At 44.3% G+C, this 15,419-nt stretch overlaps 1 protein-coding gene across 2 annotated transcripts in view; it reads right to left on the reverse strand.

Moving 5' to 3' along the window:
- The window catches only part of MAP3K13 (mitogen-activated protein kinase kinase kinase 13), a 144,113-nt gene that overhangs the window by 124,885 nt on the left and 3,809 nt on the right, over positions 1-15,419 (reverse strand). For both annotated transcript variants that reach the window (XM_050965399.1, XM_050965398.1), the window contains exon 2: positions 12,241-12,370. The gene's annotated coding sequence lies outside the window, so the exon portion shown is untranslated. The remainder of the gene's footprint in view (positions 1-12,240; positions 12,371-15,419) is intronic.

Raw genomic sequence — 15,419 nt, forward strand, 5'->3', positions numbered from 1 at the left:
GAAGCACTTAGAGGAGAGGAAAGTGATCAGGAGAAGTCAGCATGGATCCACCAAGGGCAAGTCATGCCTGACCAACCTAACTGCCTTCTATGATGAGATAACTGGCTCTGTGCATGAGGAAAGCAGTGGACGTGTTATTCCTTGACTTTAGCAAAGCTTTTGATACGGTCTCCCACAGTATTCTTGCTGGCAAGTTAAAGAAATATGGGCTGGATGAATGGACTATAAGGTGGCTAGATCGTCGGGCTCAATGGGTAGTGATCAATGGCTCCATGTCTAGCTGGCAGCCCGTATCAAGCAGAGTGCCCCAAGGGTCGGTCCTGGGGCCTGTTTTGTTCAATATCTTCATTAATGATCTGGAGGATGGTGTGGACAAGTTTGCAGTTGACACTAAACTGGGAGGAGTGGTAGATATGCTGGAGGGTAGAGATAGGATACAGAGGGACTGAGACAACTTAGAGGATTGGGAAATAAAGAAATCTGATGAGATTCAACAAGGACAAGTGCAGAGTCCTGCACTTAGGATGGAAGAATCTCATGCACTGCTACAGACTAGGGACCGAATGGCTAGGAAGCAATTCTGCAGAAAAGGACCTAGGGGTTACAGTGGACAAGAAGCTGGATATGAGTCAACAGTGTGCCCTTGTTGCCAAGAAGACTAATGGCATTATGGGCTATATAAGTAGGGGCATTGCCAGCAGATCGAGGGACATGATCATTCCCCTATTAGACATTGGTAGGCCTCATTTGGAGTACTGTGTCCACTTTTGGGCCCCACACTACAAGGAGGATGTGGAAAAACTGGGAAGAGCCAAGCGGAGGGCAACAAAAATGATTAGGGCGCTGGAGCACATGATTTATGAGGAGAGGCTGAGGGAACTGGGATTGTTTAGTCTGCAGAAGAGAAGAATGAGGGGGGATTTGATAGCTGCTTTCAACTACCTGAAAGGGGGTTCCAAAGAGGATGGATCTAGACTGTTCTCAGTGGTAACAGATGACAGGAAAAGGAGTAATGGTCTCAAGTTGCAGTGGGGGAGGTTTAGGCTGGATATTAGGAAAAAACTTTTTCACTAGGAGGGTGGTGAAGCACTGGAATGGGTTACCTAGGGAGATGGTGGAATCTCCCTCCTTAGAGGTTTTTAAGGTCAGGCTTGACAAAGCCCTGGCTGGGATGATTTAGTTGGGGATTGGTCCTGCTTAGAAAACTGAGCAGGGGGTTGGACTGGATGACCTCCTGAGGTCACTTCCAACCCTGATATTCTATGATTCAGGAATAACAATGGAAAAGCCAGACAGGGCGGATGACCCATCAGTGAGGACAATGGACTTTGCCTTCCTGTGGACACTCCATACTGCCACTGACTCATGGACACTGATACTACAGCGTCAGGTAGTCTTGTCACCTGATACTAAAACATTATCTGGGACTTCTTGTAACTCTCCACTGTAAGGGAAAGGGGAGGGTCAAGTTTGGGAAACAAAGGAGTCCCACCTTATGTAAATCCTATTTAAGGGTGGGGAGGAAGGCAAGCAGGACTCTTCCTCTCCATGGCCTGTCTGTCCAAGAAGAAAGATGGCAAAAGCCACCTGAAGGGAAAGCAAGCAGGGAATCCAGACTGAAACAGGGGTCTAGTCTGAAAAGAAATATAACTGGAACTCTGAACCACAGAAACTTTGCAACCTGCCTGCAACAATATCTACAGTGAGAAATATTATTTGTAACCAATTTCTTTAGTGAAACTAGCTTAGTTTGCATGCTTGATTTAATTTGTTTAGTAATCTGCTTTGTTCTGTTTGTTACCTCTTTTACCACTTAAAGCCTGCCTTTTATAGTTAATAAAATTTGTTTAGTTTATTATTAAACCCAATTTCTGTAATTTCTAACTGGGGGAGAAGAAGTGTGCATCCCCCCTCCACACTGAGGGAAGGGGCAAATTTCATAATATATCTTTGGGTCTGCACTCCAAAGGAGGTGGACATCTGAGTGCTGAAGCAAGTCCCTTAAGATGAGCCTTCCCAGAGCTGATCTGCAGCTGGGTGTGGCCCTGCCTGTGTGTGTGTTAGAGGAGCTTTTAAGAGCCTGGCTCGGCAGAACAGGTTAAAGGGAGCCCATGCTGGCAGAACAGGTAGACTCAGTGGTATCTCAGCACATCAGGTGGCTTCCCAAGGGGTCCAGCCCATCACACTGAGTTGTTAAAAACAGATGAAAGTAACAAAAGTTCAGTTCATCTGTTATATAAAACTACTGCTAAAATAAGTTAAAGATGTAGCCAAAGAAACTAGTACAAACAAAACATGTTTAAACTAAAAGAACAGATAAGGGGTTTCCAGGGATTCTGGTAAAGTCATAAAATTGCTATAGCAACAAATCAAGAAGGCGGTAAAATGACACGAGAAGGTGGTGCACTGCCGGAGCATCTCTGGTAGAAATCTCATGTCCAGGCTGATTTACTCCATTATAATGTTGTTCACTCCTCCTTCAGCTCTGCCATCTTCCTAGCTAACAACTCTTCTTCTCCAACTTAATTGAATCCCATGTCTTCAGTCCCAGCCACCTTTTAGACATCTTTGATTCACTCCTCAAATCCTCCCTCTCTCCTGCCTCCACTTTTTTCTTTGCATAGGCTCTAGCCAATTTCTTTCAAGAGAAATGTGCCTAAATATCACACGATCTTCCTTCCTTGGCACATGTACGATTCCCCCTTCTCCTCTTACTTCCTTGTCACACATGCAGAAATTTCTCATCTGCTGTCTTCTTCTAAGTCCTCTATTTGCCACAGTGACCCTATCCCATCTTCTAATCTCCCTTATACCCACTCTCATACCCTCACTCCTCTCCCTAACTGCTCACTCTCCTCATAATACAAGCATGATTTAGTGCAGGGATCGGCAACCTTTCAGAAGTGCTGTGCCGAATCTTCATTTATTCACTCTAATTTAAGGTTTTGCGTGCCGGTAATACACGTTAACATTTTTAGAAGGTCTCTTTCTATAACTCTATAATATATAACTAAACTACTGTTGTATGTAAAGTAAATAAGGCTTTTTAAAATGTTTAAGAAGCTTCATTTAAAATTAAATTAAAATGCAGAGCCCCCCAGACCAGTGGCCAGGACCCGGGCAGTCTGAGTGCCACTGAAAATCAGCTCGTGTGCCGCCATCGGCACCTGTGCTATAGGTTGCCTACTCCTGATTTAGTGTCTCCTATCTTAAAAAATAACCACCACCCTGGACCCCACTTGCCTCTCCAACTACCACCCTATCTCTAGGCTCATTAAATATGTTGTCTACATCGCTGTTTGGAGTTCTGCTTGTACAATCCATCAAACATCCTTTGCACTCCACTGAAACTGCTCTCGCCAAAATCTCTAATGACCTCTTCATAGACAAAGCTCAGACCCAATACTCCAGTCTCATCCTCTGTGACCGGACAGCCACCACTGACCACACTCCTCCCCTTGGTTTCCATTAACCTATCCTCTCCTTGTTCTCCTCACACCTCTTTAATTGCTGCTTCAGCGTGTTCTTCAGAGGATCCTCCTCTTGCCCTCTAACTTTCCGAGGGCGTTCCACAGTATTCTGTCCTTGATCACCTTCTCTTCTCCCTCTACACCTTATCTCTGGATAATGTCATTCACAAAACACAAATTCAACTACCATCGAATCTACCTCACAGGCCCACATAACCTGGGTATCATCTTTCACTTGGAAGTCTCTCTAGATCCGCAGATCCAGGGCAAACAGGGCCGGCTCCAGGGGTTTCGCCGCCCCAAGCAGCAAACAAAATTTAAAAAAAAAAAAGCCGTGATCACAACCTGCGGCAATTCAGTGGGAGGTCCTTCGCTCCAAGCGGGAGTGAGGGACCCTCTGCCGAATTGCCGTGGAATACCTGAAAGTGCCGCCCTGCTCCGGAGTTGCCGCCGCAAGCACCTGCTTGATAAGTTGGTGCCTGGAGCCATCCCTGAGGGTAAATCTAATGTTTGCAGATTCTTTCCAAATAACATCTCTAAGACATAGTCTCTTATCCCGCCACACAGCTAAAACTCTTGTCCAGGCTCTCATCTCACAGCTCAGTTACTACAGCAATATTCTCTCTGCCCTTGACAAATGCAATCTTGCCTGCTCATATCCATTCAGAATGTTGGTGCAAGGATCATTTTCCTACCCCATCACTTCGGCCATGTCCGCCCTGTCCCTGCATCCCTGCACTGGCTCCCTCTTCTCTACTGCATCAAACACAAGCTATTTTTCCTCACTATCAAGGCTTTTCATGGCCAAACCACATGTTACTCATCACTCATTATCAAGATGTTGACTCCCCCATCCAGTCAGCCAATGATGCCAGCTTCTTGTTATCCTGCAGGCTTGAAAGAAGCTCCCTGTAAACATCTGCAAATCCACCTCAGTATCTTTTTTCAGTTGCCTCCAAAAAACTTGAGAATGGTTAGGCCACTGATGTGCAGAGAGACAGCCTGTCATGCTAACCAATATTGTCTCATCATCGTTCTCTACTCCCAGTCCATCTGTTGTTTCTTGCCTTATACTTAGAATGCAAATTCTTTTGCATTCTTTGGCAAAATTCTTTTTGTTCCGTATTTGCACAATGGGGTCCTGGTCCATGTCCATGACAGTACAAATAATAAATATTATTTTTGATGGCTGATATTGCCACCCCTTTCTAGACAAGGCGGGGGGGCCCGTCACTTAGCAACTTGATTGGGGACTGGATAGTTAAAAGGTCCTAAACTGAAGGAGAGGAAGTGAACTTCATCATCACTGCTATCAACACCAACTGCTGTGACCAAGGAATGCACCCATCATACCACTGGGCATGATCCTGAAAGACGTCCTGACTAGAGGAGAAGGAGTCAGATGATAATCACCTCCATCTATTAGGTTTGAATGAATCCTGAACAACACCTGGCATGTGAACCTGCTGCCAACCCTTCCCTAGGGTGATTTTAACTTCCCAATTGTACAACTTCTGTTTCTTTTTTGCTGTCTATCTAGTAAAAGTCTGTCTCAGCCAAGATAAACCCATCCTTGTAACACTGCTGTAATGAAAAAGAAAGCTCCGAATAGTAGTGCCTCAAGCAGCCTGATACTGGTAAAAGTTTTGCCAAGTGCTGAAGGGCTAATAAGACCATATACTGTGCTTGTTGTTTCCCAGCAGCTGAACAAGAAACAGACATCTGTTACACTCTCTTTCCTCTCCTCTGGTTTTGCCTTGTCTTAAAAACAAACTCATAAGAAACAGAATTGAACTTTATCAAGAGTCACCCCAAAATGACTATCAAAACACTTGTCCCCCGCCACCCCCTACACAATAAGGAAAATTAACACCTTGATTAATACCATCTCAGGAACTGTATAGGAGGGAATTTCCATCAAAAAGACTATACGCTTACAGAGAATAAGGTAAATTACAAGAAAGTTTTACATTTCAGATGCTTTGAGAGTTTGGCCCTTTGTATTGCTCCAGCAGGAGTGAGCCAGTGAACATAAGATAAGAACAGTCATACTGGGTTAGACCAAAGGTCCATCTAGCCCAGTATCCTGTCTTCTGACAGTGGCCAACACCAGGTGCTTCAGAGGGAATGAACAGAACAGGAAATCATCAAATGATCCATCCTTGTCGTCCATTCTCAGCTTCTAGCACACAGAGGCTAGGGATGGGTATCCCTGCCCATCATGGCTAACAGTCATTGATGGACCTATCCTCCTTGAGCTTATCTAGTTCTCTTTTGAACCCTGTTATAGTCTTGGCCTTCACAACATCCTCTGGCAAGGAGTTCCACAGGCTGACTGTGCATTGTGTGAAGAAATACTTTCTTTTGTTTGTTGTAAGCCTGCTGCCTATTAATTTCATTTGGTGATCCCTTGTTCTTGTGTTATGAGAAGGAGTAAATAACACTTCCTTATTTACTTTCTCCACACCAGTCATGATTTTATAGACCTCTGTCACACTGTGCGTGAACCCCAGGGCACACACAACTGTCTAATATGTAACAAGGGTTTTTGAACTAACCCTTGCAGGGCCTCCCAGACTCTTTCCCTTTAATGGAAGGGGCAGAGAGAGATGCTGAAGCTTGCAGAAATCAGTTCCACAGACAAATTTTTGGGGTCCACACAAGCTATTCCGCATTAACAACAGTCTTAAAAGGACTTTAAACAGGAAAAACGATGTACATGCCTAGAAATTAACCCATTGCCCCAATCTAAAACAAATGCACCACTACCATGTAACTGAAGACAGAGCAGAAACCCACTTGGAGCAGCTTTCCCTCTTGCATCCACTCCTGCTCTGCCACCAGAAGGGGACAACTCTGCATTTAAAAGGCCATCCCCATGACACTTCCCGTTAAAGTAATACTTGCCAATCGGCTGATTAAAGGGAAGGGTCACACACTCCCCCTCTTGACTTTAAATAAAACTCAAGCAGCTCTAACTCACCTATTCCTGCTATAAGTATAGTTTTATTAATCTATTAGGATAGTGGCTTCTAGCTCACTCAGTGCTACAACTACTGAACTGACAAGCAAGTGTCAAAACAAACTGGGAAAGCATAGCTTAGCTCACAGTGCAAGAGCCTAAGAGGAATGTCTTAGCAATTTTCAAAGTGACTGGCTACAAACTCTACTGAACCTGTTTAAACCTGTCCAGCATACTGGAAACCCTCCACATAACAGATTTAGCTCATTAAGGGGCTTAAGCTTTTAACTCACATAAAGAACAACCTGGCAAATTGTGAAGTACAGATAAGTACACTGTGATGTGCTTGCTAAGAAGCAGGGAGTGCATTGTCTATATGCCATCAAGTATAAGGAGTACTCGGAACACTAAAAGGAGATTGCGCGAACGTGATAAACACAACCTCTTAACCAGGACAACTAAAATCAACCTTCAAAGAGCCAATTAAATGGTTAATTTGGCCATTAAACACACCTATCTACAAGCTTTGGTTTAGATTCCTTTTCAGCACTGATGGCTGGGGGTGAGAACCACTTGCAAAGCCTATGTACCTGTCACCACCAATGCAGTGGGATGCTAGTCGTCCGTGGTGCAGCTCTGACTTTTTCAACAGTGTCAAAAAATAGTGTTTTGATTTCCTAGCACTCTTGGTGTCACAGGGCAACTTTCTTTACACAATCTGTTGCTGATCACAGCCCTCCAGAGAAAGATGGCAGATGAGGAAAGCAGGTGTCTAGAGAGGAGCAGCTGACAAATCGTGGCCTGGCATGCTACCCACTAGACAGGAAATGCCAAGTTAATGGGGATATTAATGTTCACCTCTGCCCTGTACACATACGCATTACAATACAGTCTCAAAATACATGAGCACATGCCATTTTCCACACAGCAACCATGTCTTATTCACTGCACAGGTAGGCTGGTACTCAATGAACGTAGCTCCTGTTCAGTATTTTATCATCACTGATCAATATGTGGTCATTGCATCACTCACAGGAGGCCAATCACCTCTACTGAATGAAGATGGGATTTAGTCAGTACATAACCCAGTTTCATTCACTGTCCAAGCAGCTCAAAGAGGCAGGCGTCCTGCGGGAAAAATGATATGGAATCATGTCTTTAGAGACTGTATAATAATTCATATGCACAATGGGTCAGTTATGCCTATACCATTAAGACTGATGTTTCCAGAACAGTGCACACTTAAATTGCCAACCTCATTGTTCTTCTAGCAAAGAATTTTAATAGAAATATACAGATATTAACTTCCAGCTGGAGCGTGTAATGGAAGTTATAAAGAGGCCTAAATGCTTCCATTATAACCTCCCATCTTCAGTGCTCTCAATCAGCATCCTGCCTAGTTTCATGAACACCTTCACAGCTCAAACTCCATACACATGGTCATGCACAATAAAAAGAATTTTCACTGGGCTACCTTGAGCTTGTAGGCGGAGTGCAGATTGGAACACTGTTGTAGTTAGTAAGATACTTGTTATGAATAGAAATCATGGCATGTGCACCAAGGAGGTCTTATAAAGCCTTACAAAATTCAGCCAAATCAAAATAGATTGTCACCCAAAACCAAAAGGCACAGTGCACAGGGAGGCTGGCCTCTTTAAGGGGAGATGAGTCCAGCCCTACCTGTAACACAATTACAGGCAGAGAGAATGAGCTAAGTTACAAGAAGTTCATGTGGCTAAATCAGGCCTTTTGAGGTGAAAAGACGAAAGCCTGTGGAGAGCCAGAGATAAGAGAGGAGACTCCAGGTAGGAAGCCCTGTTAGGAACTGCTACTTGATAGAGAGCAGGTCTGCTTAGTAGAAAGCCTCAGCAGGGACAGGACTAAGAACCTTGCACCAAGGGTTGTGAGGCAGCTAGGAAGGCTGGGGAAGAGTTCTTGCGTTTTCTTTTGAACTTTGTTAATAAACCAGCCCCCACAAGAAGGTGTCACTCAACACCTTAAAGCCAATGCTGAAGTTATCAGGAGCCCAAGAAGGGGAAACTGAGACAGTGGCTAGCCCAAAGCCATCAAGAAGTCACACAGTGAGAGAAAACATGGCCAATATTAAACACAAATGGTAAAACACTTTTGAAAGCTACACACAAGTGAAAGACTTTTAAAATGGGAACACTTATGCAACTTTAAGTTTAACATTAACTGGCATTGTTGAGAACATTTCATATCCCCCCCCCCCCAACTCTGAGAACCAAAAAGTCTCTTATTTATTTGAACACACACTTTACAAGAGTGGAGACACAATACAAGAAGTAGTTGGCCATTTTTTCCATTCAGAGAACTCAAAAATACTACAGCCAGCAACGGATACAGTTTTATTTCCAGTTCTTCACCACAAGCTCTCACTACAAAAAATATATCCATACAAAGACTTTTCTGTAAACATGATTCAGTCTCATTTTTTAAATACTTGCTGTGAGTTACTGTATTTGTGCATTCCCTTGGGAAAAAAATCCAAAGGTCAAGGTACACAGATACGCAGTGATATGCTTCAATGATTATGTCACATGAAACCAGGTTCTACCGAAACCCCACAAATAGATATGCCTGAAATAACAGGGGAATTCCAGCAGAGGCAAAGTTCAACAGTAATGGTACTGTGCTTAAGTACATATTCCTTTGCTTCTGTTTGTATGGCAAAACACAAGTGGTGGTTGGAGGTGGAGGGGACCAAAAAGGTTAAAATTTATATTTAAGGCTACAATTTAATTGGGTATTTTTAGTAAAAGCCATGGACAGGTCACAGGAAAAAAAAAAAAATCAGGGCCCCATGACCTGTCCATGGTTGAATCTTGGGGCTGGGGGAGGTGGGAGGGGGAGCGCTGCAGGGGGAAAGCCGGGGCCCCACTGTGGGGGAGGGAACCCATGGGGGCCTGCTGCTGCTCCAGCCCCACCTAAGGGGGATCCTGGGGGGGACCGCTTCCCGGGGGGAGGGAGCGCCGGGGATGGGGGGGAGCCACCACTGACATGAGGGGGAGGGTGCCCTGGGGGGGGAGGGGAAGGGCATCCAGGGGAGGAAGGACACCCTGGGAGGGGAACAACAGGTGCTGCCAAAAGTTGGAGTGCTCCACGGGGGGGGGGGGGGAAAGAGTAGCCAATGCTCTGGCCACCGCCAGGAGGGGGTTGCCCCAGGGTCAGTACCACTGCCAGCTGCTCTGGTGGTCCCCGGAGCCAGCTCCTTGGGGCCACCAGAGCAGTGGCCTGTGTGGCTGGCTGCGAGACCGCCCACGCAGCTGGCTGCAGAGCCGCTATAGCAGCGGCAGTGTGGCTGTCCCCAAGGCTGCCGAAGCAGCTGGTTCCAGAGCCAGCTGCTCAGGCAGCCCTGGGGTCAGCCACACTGGCTGCTGCAGAAGTCATGGAATCCGTGACCTCTGTGACAGACACGGCACCCTACTTGTACTACAGTAAAACTGGTTCTTTGAGATGCTGTCATCACTGTGGTTTGCACTATAGGTGCATGTAACAGCAGGGCACCTGTGACCCTCCCTCAGTTCCCTTGCAATTTGAAACCCATGGTACCTGAGGACTCAGGGATTGAGGTGGGACATGGGATCCACATTGACTACAATATCTCTAAGAACCACAGTTACTGCAGAGGGTAAGTCAACATTTTTTCCTCTTTCGGCATGAGTGATTGTGGATCCCACTGGAAGTGACTGGAAGGCAGCATCCTCTCAGGATCGCAGGAAATGAAGCATTCCAGCTGCATCCAACAGTAACTGAAGTACAGCTCTCATGAATGTGGCATCTGACCTGCTAGCTAAGTCCAAGGCATGGTGTTTGACAAGGGTCAGTGGGTTTCTCCACATTACAGATTTCAGATATTGGCACATTCCTGAAGCAGGCAGAGGATGTTGATTGAGCTCTGTTGGAGTGATATTCAGTGGATGCAGCATGCCAGGCACACAGCGAGATATGCTGCGTTACTCATTTCCATGTTCTCTACAGCGAGATGCATGGACATTTATAACATCTAGTTGTGGCAATAAACAGAAGGGACAATATTCTAACCGGTTTGGTCCTGTCAATATAATAAAAAGCCAAGTCCTGGTAACACCAAGAGCTATAGCTTCTTTTCTCCCAGCATCTAGTGTGGTTTCAGTAACAAAACAGGCAGACTGACTGGCTCAAATGAAATTCCAAGACCACCTTAGTTGTGAACTTCAGGTGAGATCTTAGCACCACCTTGTCCTTGTGGAATGTCATATAGGGGATTGGGCCATAAGCACCAGAAGTTCACTCACTCTTGTGGCTGAAGTGTCAGCCACCAGGAAGACCAACTTCAGAGTGGTGAAAGGAACATCCAAGAGAGGCTCAAACAGAGGTTCCATGAGCTTCAGGAGGACCAGTCCCCAGCAGGAGCAGGTTCTTTGACTGGTGGGCAAGTGTGTAAAAGTCTCTTGAGGAACTTCAATACCATGAGGTGAAAAAAGATCAAGAATTCCAGGCTGGGCAACACAATAGAGCACTGGCACTCAGCTCGCCCAATCGGACTAGGAAATGCTGAGCTTAACATGGGGTCTAAATATATCCAATGGCTTCTCACACCAGATAGAGCTACAGGGCACTTGGGAGATGGCTCCCTCCTCCCCTCAACTGAGACCCAGTGACATTTGAAACACCCGTCACTCACAAGGATTCTGGAGGGAAAAGCACCACCACCCTGGCCTCTGCAGAAGGTAGGGCAGAGAGAGAAGCAGCAAGCCTCAAACAACTCTCTCTGATTTATGTGGCAATGAAGGTCCAAATCCTATGACTCCCAGAACAGAGAGTGATGTTTCTAGCCCTGCTTTCCCTAACACTAGCAAGCGGGAGAATGAAGATGTGGCCACAGCTCAATGTGACCTGAAAGAACAAGTACATCAGGATCAAGGAAGCAAACAGGCTAGCATTGTTCCTGGTCCCATCCTCAAACAATAGTAGCCTCACAGAGACAAGAATTAAATAATAAATGAAAATGCTTAGCACTTACATAGTATTTTTCATCGGCAGAGCTCAAAGCCCTTCATAATACTACCAGAGGATGGGGGACAAAGCTAACATTTATTTAACAGCATTCAGTCTGAAAGATCCTGTAACAGGGTGCCCATTGCGCCCTGCATATCCAGCCCTTTGGCCCTCCCAGACTCAGGGAGGTTCCAAGCTGGTGCAACATCTAGGCTCTTTATTTGTGGATATTTCCCACCACCAGTTTCCTACTATTTACAATGGCATGACCTAACACAGGCCTGGTCAGCAACAGAGTAGCAGGCTTCTGCCTCCCATCTCTGCTGGTCTCCGCCCCCCTTCCACTCACTTCCTTCCAGCCTTATAGCTCCTGTCTACTGAGGCTCGCAGGTGCAGTCAGTGATTATGCAAACCTAGGTTATTTACCCAGCCCCAATCCATTTCCCTTGATGGGGACTGGAGTGGCAGGAGCTGACTGAGGCTCCCCCAGCAGTGCCCTGCCACAGATCCCAATGAGCTGTGAGTCTTTATCCATCACTAACACGCAGCTATTTCTTAGGCAAGATGTTGCCACTGTTTAAATAGCATGCAAACATTTAGAAGACAGGAAGTGGAGAATGCTGGCTAAGATTTTCAAAATAGGGGATCCTAAGTCCATATTTGTCTTCAGCATGCACTCCTTCAGAAAGCCAAAGGCATTCTGCACTGATGTAAAGGTCTACCTACCCTAATCACTCTGCATGATCAAGACCCTAAAGGGTTGAAGACCTCACCTGCCCTAGAGAGCAAACAAAATTAACTCCTTACCTTTTTCAAGACACTCTGGGTTCCAGTAGAAAGGTATGAATTTGCTCATTTTTGGAAGACTTAATGGTCCATGTGTTTCTGTTAATTTGCTCTGTTTGGTGCTCCTCACAGAAATTGGTATTCTGGAGATCTGAAAAGAATGCCAATTTAATGTACATATCTCCAATAAAGCACACACAGTTACAGACATATTGCACTTTTCCTGTTTTCTGACGGTTCCATAAAAGTTCATCTCAAATCAAATCAAAGTGGACAATTCTGCTCAGAACCACAGTTCTGCTTCAGCAAGAAGAGGTTTTCTGTTAACATCATGACATCATAACATCAATCGAGCTCAGGGACCCATTGCATTAGGCGCTGTGCAACTATTGGTAAAAGACAGGTGAAGGCACTTCCCCAAGGTCACACAGCAGTTCAGTGGCAAAGCCAGGAACAGAACATTAGTCTCAAGACTCCCAGCCCATGCTCCCTCTCACACTTTATTCGTTTACATTTACATGGCTTTAGGTTTTTAATTTTGGACATTGCGATTTCATGTACTGCTGAAAAACTGTAGAGTAGTTCTGTGGTATTTGGTTTTCCCAAGGTCTCAGAGACTATTCTAACCGTGCCAGCAAGTAAACCTAGACCATGCTAATTCCGTCCATGCTACACGATGATTGTGTTTTGTTTGTAGCATGAATGGGACAAAAAAGTTATAGCATATATAGTGCTAAGAAACTATGACAAGGCTTTCAATAGCAAAACAGCCTCCACTCACACTAAGAGTACTGAATGTCACTGAGAAGGAACACACTCACAGAAAGGCCCATTTTGTAGGCAGAATAACCTAGTTTGACAGTAATTTAATTTGGCTGTGCCAAAACCAAGTTATAGCATGGCATTTGTTTGAATGAAGCCAAACTGTGATACAGACAGTTGTTTAAAAAGCTACACGCCATGCTTCAGACTGGGTCTTCACCAGGGCTAATACACTGTTTTAATATGGTAATAACATTTGTCCCTATCTGCACAAGCTGAACCAAACCATGCTATAGCCTGGCCAGTCACAGCTGCTCAAAGCAAGACCTCGTTCACTTCACAGTAAAACAGATCTATGTTCTAAAGCAAGGTCCCTACATTCTGCGGTTACTGTTGCTGGGAGTTCTGAGGAAGATTCAGATACATATTTAATGGAGAATCTTAATGCATTAAATATAAAAAATAAATATAGTCAGTGCTGCAACCTCTGTGATATTTAGTTTCATTTTATACTGTCCCCACAGTTTCAGTTTTCAACATGCAGCTGTCATTTTTAAGTTTCAGAGTTAACAACCCTTTAATGAAAAGGGCAGTTGACACCTGATGTTTCAGGCTACATGGAAACTCAGGAATATATTTGTGATACAGTTAAAATTTTCAAGGTTCTCTTTGCAGCCAAAAGGCTAGAAATATTCTTTACATTTAAAGTGGAAATTCTGGAGCATAATTCTGCAGCAAGGGGTGAATTCTGCAACGGAATACACAGGGCCCCAATTAAAGGTGATCTGCAAAGGAAACAATTGTGTCTCCTTGTTTATTATGTGTAAAGGAGACTGAGAGGCTATTTCCATACCCTTCCTCCACTCTACCACAGACAATTTTTCCTCCCTTTTGCCTGTATTTTTACACTAGAAATTCAGCTCATGCTACCCCAACTTTCCTGGAAGACTCTAAAGGCAACAGAAAAACATCACAAGTACCAAAAGCGCATATAACCTAAGTGTGACTGAGAAGGGAAGGGATTTTTAATCAGACCGTTTAAAACTCTGTTTTTATTCTGCGTTATGGAGGTGATCAGTCTAGATCAAGGGTTCTCAAACTGGGGATTGCAACCCCCTGGGGGTCACAAGGTTATTACCTGGGGGTCACAAAGTGTCAGTCCTGCCAGGAGTGGAGCTGGCAGCCTGAGCCCCTGTTAAATTAAATAAAATTAAAAAACCCTGTTTTTAGTTTATAGGGGGGGCTGCATTCAGAAACTTGCTGTATGAAAGGTGTCACCAATACAAAAAGTTTTGAGAGCCACAGGACTAGATGATCAGAAAATGGTCTTAAAATATAGGTATTTATACCTTTTTAGTTCAAATCATTGACCAACAGTTCAGGAAAAATCTCTGTGACGGTTCCAGTCCCTGTACTTATTCAATTAAGGGCTGAGAAATTACACACCTCAGTTCTCATATGTTTTTGCAGGTTACTTTGAAACTTGGTAGCTTTATAGTTTAAACAGGCCTTCAACAATGGCCATCAGCATTACACAAAGAAGCCAAGAAAAGCTCCCAGATTAAGCCCCTGAACTCTATGAAGAAGTCACAATCCAAGTGCTAAATCCTGACCTCAGATACCCAAACAAAACTCACAAATTTCACCTAGAGTTGTGCCTGCATATCTGAGAGCAGAATTTGGCCATAAAGCTATATAGAAATGAGCACCATGTTACGGTACTGAGCTCACAAATCAGACTGCTGAAAAATAGGAAGGGTGGTGAAGTGCACTGGAAAACAAAAAACCTAACCCACCACCACCTCCCAGCCCTTCTACAAAGCGACAAAGCATTTTCTAAACATTAATGAATTAAGCCTCTTTAGGTCATTTATCTCCATTTTACAGATGGAAAAACTGAGGAATAGAGATTAAAATGGTTTCAAGATCCCAGGAAGCTCGTGGAAGTGACTGAATAAAATCCAGACCTCCCAACACAGTCTTATGCTTAAAACAAGACCACTCTTCTGCCATAAAGTGGACGCATCAATTTGTAACAGACGAAGGTGACTCATTGTACCCAGAGCCACCGTCTAATTGTAAATACATGAGCATCAAAAGAGGAAACCCAGGTGCAAAAAGCTTCTGAGTGAGTCAGAGCTTGTACTAATTTTTTTTTGGCCCAGGTGTAATGGACACAAACTAAATATCAATGCAATCTGCCATAAAAAATTTTGTTTCTCTCAGTTCCTAAAACCTAGGCACTAGGGTACTGCCACTGGACCTTAATCAGGATGTCCATCTTTTTGTCAGCAAAAATAAAGTGGGCACTGTACACTTTGTATTCTGTGTTGTAATTGAAATCAATATATTAGAAAACATTCAAAAATATTTAAATTAGGGCTGTCAAGTGATTAAAAAAATTGATCATGATTAATCATGCTGTTAAAGAACAACTG

This window comes from Gopherus flavomarginatus, chromosome 8 (genome assembly GCF_025201925.1).
Source record: "Gopherus flavomarginatus isolate rGopFla2 chromosome 8, rGopFla2.mat.asm, whole genome shotgun sequence".
NCBI classification, from domain to species: domain Eukaryota; kingdom Metazoa; phylum Chordata; order Testudines; family Testudinidae; genus Gopherus; species Gopherus flavomarginatus.